The sequence below is a fragment of the Perna viridis genome, chromosome 13 (genome assembly GCF_037379345.1).
Source record: "Perna viridis isolate PV_CMFRI_1.1 ecotype Kerala chromosome 13, ASM3737934v1, whole genome shotgun sequence".
In the NCBI taxonomy this organism is placed as follows: Eukaryota; Metazoa; Mollusca; class Bivalvia; order Mytilida; family Mytilidae; genus Perna; species Perna viridis.
The window spans coordinates 16975977-16982345 of record NC_142457.1 but is presented as its reverse complement, the minus strand read 5'-3'; the positions used below and the strand labels follow the sequence as shown (position 1 = coordinate 16982345).

At 31.2% G+C, this 6369-nt stretch overlaps 1 long non-coding RNA gene across 1 annotated transcript; it reads right to left on the bottom strand.

The window, feature by feature from the left end:
• Positions 1-2883, bottom strand: LOC148599769 (uncharacterized). Its single transcript, XR_015917748.1, has 3 exons — positions 2757-2883; positions 960-1056; positions 1-237 (listed from the first exon to the last, which is right to left on the bottom strand). It is a non-coding gene; the product is annotated as an uncharacterized LOC148599769 (long non-coding RNA).
• Positions 2884-6369: the final 3486 nt, after the last annotated feature.

Below are 6369 nucleotides of genomic sequence, written 5' to 3'. Positions count from 1 at the left end.
CTGCCCTCTTATTCTATAAACTTGGAAAAGTAGATGGACACGTTAATATATGAATTGTTAATGTTCAGTCAATGAGTTTGGAAAGGCATCTTCACACTCTGTTCACATGATTTTTAGTTAATTTCAAACTGAACTAAATCACTATTCCTGATTTGATGTTATCTTTTTAATCTGTCTTCTTCTGTAAACAAGATATACTGCAACACCAGCCCAGAACACAACAGATGTAGTAGCTATCTGTAAGACAATTCCAAATTTTATTAAAAATTCAATGGAATGTTTATCCCATATCAATATATTTCATCTTTATTGGTATATGGAGATTTTGGTATTAATTTCAGAATCAACAGAAATTGAAAATAGCATTTCATTTTGTATATCAATTAAGAATTGACAATAATAAAAATTTTGTCTATTGAAAAATAACATAAATTTTCCATGTGCATATTGTTTATTGTGCGAAGTGCAATAAACAAAATATGCACATTGAAAATTTATGTTATTTTTCAATAGACAAATTTTTTATTATTGCAAATTCTTCTGAATTAATTTTAGAACATATATTTATCTTCAAACATGACAAAAGTAGCTCTGAATTGAACTGAATACGGGCGCGTCAATATTTTTTTTATCCATTGAGATATAACAAAATTATTTCAACCAATCAGATTACAGTATTTATCTCTAATTAATTTATTAGCAATTATGATTATGTGTTTCTGTTTTGACTCTCTTGAAGTAGACTGTATTATCTACAGTATTGTGTTTCCTTGAATTTACCGAATATAAGGTGTTTCCCCTGGTAATGTATCTCAATATCATGCAAAATTCAAAAAAATCTCAACTAGCCCCAGCTTTATTGGTGACCAATGGGCTTATTTTCTTCTCATTTCAAACGGGAGGGGGCTCTTTTCAAAAATAGGAACAAAATTACAGGTCATTATCAATTTAAGTATTACCACAAATTTTCCTTCAACTCTCATTGTACTTGTGTATCTTCGCCATCCTTTTAGCTGTGCAGCTTTTCTTTCTGCTCCTTCATAGTCACCTCTTGTGCTACAAAAATAAATCATGAAAATAGTGCAGTTAGATACATTCCTATTTCTACACAATAATAGGAATAAGTTTTGGTAATTACACATAACAGAAAATTCTGATAGCAATGCATTACATTGATGTAGCTAGAAGTAGCTTATTAACTACAAATCAGTCTCTAGTTTTCAGGCTTTATACAGTAGAACTTCTGGATCATATAAAAACCAAAAAACCTACAAGTCCTTCTCTCATTTGGTGTGACATCACACTTTAATTTGATTGTTTATTTAAAGGAATTTAAATTGAACAGAAGCCAACTGGAACAACCAAGTTCATATGCTGTGATGGGAAAAGCCTTATTTTTCAATCCTAAATATCTTCAAATATAGATATCAATATTTAAAATCCTCTGGGTTATCTGTTCAATTTATGGTTTCATAGAAGATTTTTTTATAAAAAAGACAGTAGTAACCGATTTGGAATTAGTTTCTGGGTTCTATGTTAATTAAACAAAGGCACCTACGAAGCATCATCTTGCTACACCTCCTTTTTCTAGCAGAGCCAGGAAATTCAAATACATGTAAGATAACTTACTAATGTGCACCCATGGCTGTCTTTGATGTCCAAATTATAATCAACATGATATTTGTTATAGTGTGGGTGCAGTTAGAATGATTTATTCCACTCCGTCCATGGGTGGACATAGGGCGACTACAGTTTCTCTCCATTCGCTTCGGTTTTGGGCAATTAGAATGAATATGTTATTAAAAGCTTGCTGGGTATACTTAAAATATAACTCCATTGAAAAGTCTTAGGCAAACAATTACAAGACACAATGTATGTTCTGTCACACAGAGAAGAAGTTTGATAATTCTTTAAGTTTTATTGATGAACCAACCTCCGGAGAGGGTAAAATACTGAAAATACAAAATATGACAGTCCTTACAACATGTACTACAGAAATAAATGAATACATGTACATAAAATATGGCTATACAAAAATCATATTATGAAAATGAATCAACTCCTAAAAAGGTTTGAAAACATATCAAAAGGTTGCAGTAAAATATTGGCGATTAACAAGAAAAAGCAGAAAAATCGATCCCCTCATTACTTTCCATGAAAAATTAAAAAGATGAAAATCAAAGATCAATTCGCATGTATTCCTACAGTGATTTTCAATACATAAAAGGTCAAAATTTAGGACGTTAAAAAAATCACCGAACGTGACCCTATTGCGATGCAACAAATAAAAAATAAGGGCATAAAGGGTTGCTTAAAATCATAAGAAGAGGTTTATATGGATATTATATGAAAACATACAACAATTTGTATGACGCAATGGAAAATCAATGTAACATCATGAACTACCCAAAGATATGCAAAATACAGGTTAACCAGGACTTTAAATATATCTCAATAGTATTATAATATGTTATAGACCTACACTTCGGTGCCATGAGCTACTTAGAAGTATAACAAAATATAAAATATGCAAAACATGTGAGTTTTGATATGCCGGAACCATTCAAGATATTACGAAAAAAATGAAACAACGACGAAACCCACATGAAAAATTTACGTATTACGGAACAATGTAAGTGACTTATCCATGTTGGAGATGGCACCTACATGTAGTTCTGCCGCTCAACACTACAACAGATTAGACAAAATAAACCAATATCAATAAAATAAATTGGCATCAAATTAAAAATAAATACCCAAGCCATGACATCAAACAAGCAAAACTTGCTTTTGCAGGAAGGTTTGGCTTATCGATGTTATTGTTCATTTTACATAATTTACTAGCGTGCTAAATGTTGACCTTTTTGTTTACATAATAAGCAGATATAGTTTGCGGATTGTTTCTGGACATAGTTTCCGGATTTTAACTACAGTATTTTCTTAATATTGATTGATTGTTGGGGTTCAACGTCCGAGCTTAATAAATATTAGTTTTAATACCTCAGGAAATTTCAAAAAAGAACCGAGATGGACATTGCTCTTTGCGAAACATGTTTATGGTTGCTAAAAATCTTTTCTTATTGGTGAATGTACCCTACATAATTATGCCAAGCCGTTGTGGATATTTTCCCCCATTGATATCAATATTTATTTATTAACGTGTAAATTGATATTTAACATCATATTGATATCAAGAAATGACTTATTGATATCAATAAATAGAGAGATAAATGTTTACAGGGTTTCCTCTGTGAATTTTGAAAAAAAGAATCTACTACGGGTACCCACTATATATATGGTAGAATCGTGTTTTGCAATCACTAATTGTTTTATATTTTAGTGAAGTTTGTGGAATATTTTGTCACTTAAAAAAAGACAGCGACCCATTTGAAAATCTACATTTGAAATTCATTAAAGAAATTTTGGTAGTTAATTGCAAGGCTAATGACGCCTGCCGGGCAGAACTTGCCCGCGGCTCCCTCTTAAAACTCTCGTTATTATTTCAGTTATAAATTATTTAGATCACATCTATCCTGATGAAGGTACATTGCTATATCAAATTTTCAGTGCAACTAAAAATCACAATTCTTGGGTAAAAAACACTAAAGAATTACGAAATAGACTTGGATATTAATATATTTCCAATAAAAATATGACTTTCAAAAAAGAAATTAAAATTGTAAAACGAAGAATAATAGATCAAAATTTGCAAGTACAAAACTCTAAAATACTCTAGTCTTCAAAATTATACTTTTTTCAGAACCACATATAAGATGGGGGAAAGACCAGCATAAGTTTGTATTGTTGTAAATGTTTCACAACGTGCGGCAATTTAAAAAATGCGGACAAGCTCCCATTATCTTATGATAGAAAAGGGTCGACATAGTAATGTATCTGTTTCAGAACGTTTGTGTAGGGTATGCAATTTAAGTCATGTCGAAAATGAATATTTTTTATTTCATTGTCCTCATTATGAACAAGAAAGACAGAAGTTAATCGATAAAGTAAATACATTGGTTCCTGGCTACACAGATTACAATACTAGATCCAAAATCAATATACTTTTAAATAGTAAATCACAAACTATTTTGAGGATGTCCTCCATCTCCACATTTATACTGAATTGCTTTAAAATTAGAGATATAAGACTCCAGTAATATTGAATAGGACAGAAATATTAACCAATTACAATGTTATATCTTAAATATATCATGTTTCACTGTAATGTACGTTTATTGTTGTAATAGGCCATAACCATGTACTGTAATTGAATTTGTGCCGATAAAGTATCTATATTTGTATTTGTATTAAAAAAAAAAGAAAAAACAAACAAACAAAGAATTGGCCTTAAGCCAATGTCAGAGATAATTTCTTACTGGCCTTTATGAAAAATTAAGTGGATTTATTAGATATTAAGTAACTGTCCATTTAGAAACCAGACAGTACCTATGGTATGGATGGCACATGGTCAATTTTATCGCACATAATTTTTTGTTCCAATGAAATGTATGTTTATATCATATGTAAGTTAAATAGTACAAAGAATTTTTAAAATCGACAATGGATGGCTCAGAAAATGATTTTTAATTTCCGTATGTAAACAACAAAAATTTGCACAAAAATGAAAGCGTTATCTCCCTTTTTCAATGAATTTCAATGCTTTCTATGTAATTTGTTTCCCTTTAACCATTGCAGTTAATAAAAAAAAAACAAAAATATTCAACTTTGATTAAGGATGCATTTGCGAAATGAATTGGGTGATTTAAAAAAAACAAATTGTCATGTGCCATCCACTTCCTGGCTTTTGCGTGCACGCATTTATTTCTTTGCGACTTTAATAAGCTTTAAGGATAACAATGAACTTAAATACCACTTGAATAATCACAGTTTAAAACAAAATAATGGGTACATATTTTGATGCATAAACTTGTTTAGGATTGGTTTGTTATATACAAACGAATATGCAATTTGAATGACAAATCTAGGCTTAATGACTTAATTTTACGAGAGCTTTGATTAACAAATAATTTAATTTTATTGAGAACGAAAAAAAATCATGATCGATTTTCACCAACTCCTCTAGGTAAATTCCTTATTATTAGTAATATACTCGTCATGTCTACTTCGCGCAAAACTTCTAATATCACTTTATAAAATGAATAAATATCCGATTACATATAGAGTGAACTCTTCTAATAGTGCTGCCGACAGCTAAGGATTTTTCGAATTTTAATGGGCCAAGAGAGTATACAGCTATACCATAAGTCAATGGAAAGATAAATCAATGTAGTTTTTGATTATCATTCTTCTCTAACCGAAAAGTGGTAAAGTTTTCTCCTATTCAAAAACTACACTGATTTATCTTTCCATTGACATATGATATAGCCGTATACCCTCTAGGCCAATTAAACTCGAAAACTAAAGCATTTTTGATACCTGTCCACAGCACTATAAACCGAACCCTCTTTGGACTGGAATTTGTAGGGTTTACACAGGTGTTCGGTTTATCCAGGTTAAAAATAGCAAAGAAACATTTTAAATTACATACATGAACTTCAAGAGATTCAACAGGTTATTTAACACATTCACGATTCGGTTTTGACAGGTTTAACTGTAGTTTTTAATATTTATTATACATACATTTGCTATTTTCATTTAATACCTCAAGTTATATTTATAGCACGGTCTTACGAATTAATTAAAAAGGCTTTGAGCCGGCAGGGTGAGAAGTCTATTTTGATAATGAGGAAGGCGGTGCTACAAATGATTTGTGACACGAATTGACCACACCTATTAATCAATAATTGACCAATGAGAGATATACAGACACGGGTAGCTAGTGCTCTCGTTCCGCGCGGAGTCAGTGTCGTCAGAAGCGGAATTGTCCATCTGCAATATTTATGATAAAAAGGTTGGATATTGCATGGCTGTTTTCCAGTTGAGTTCTATGGGAACACGTGACCTTTCATGCAACATCATACAAGATTTCTAGTAACGGCACATTTGGTCTTCCTCTCATAATTATTTGGGAAAAAGAACAAAGGAAAAATCTCAATTCATGTTACAATCGTTCAAAGAGAATATATGAAAACGCACAGAACATAAACTTGAATAACGCAAAACAGCCGCAATTTTCATACGATAAAAGATGTATGTATTGATACGCTTGTATGTTTTCAACTACATGTTGTATTTTCTCCGGGTAGCTGAACTACACCACACTAATTATACTAATTATAACAATCGTTCTCGGAACAGTTTCCTGTAATTTCATATTTCCTTGTTTTGAACAATTTTCTTTGAGTAACTTTTCTTGTCCAGCACAGTCTTGATTAAAATCATATCACCCTGAATATATCAGTAACCTGG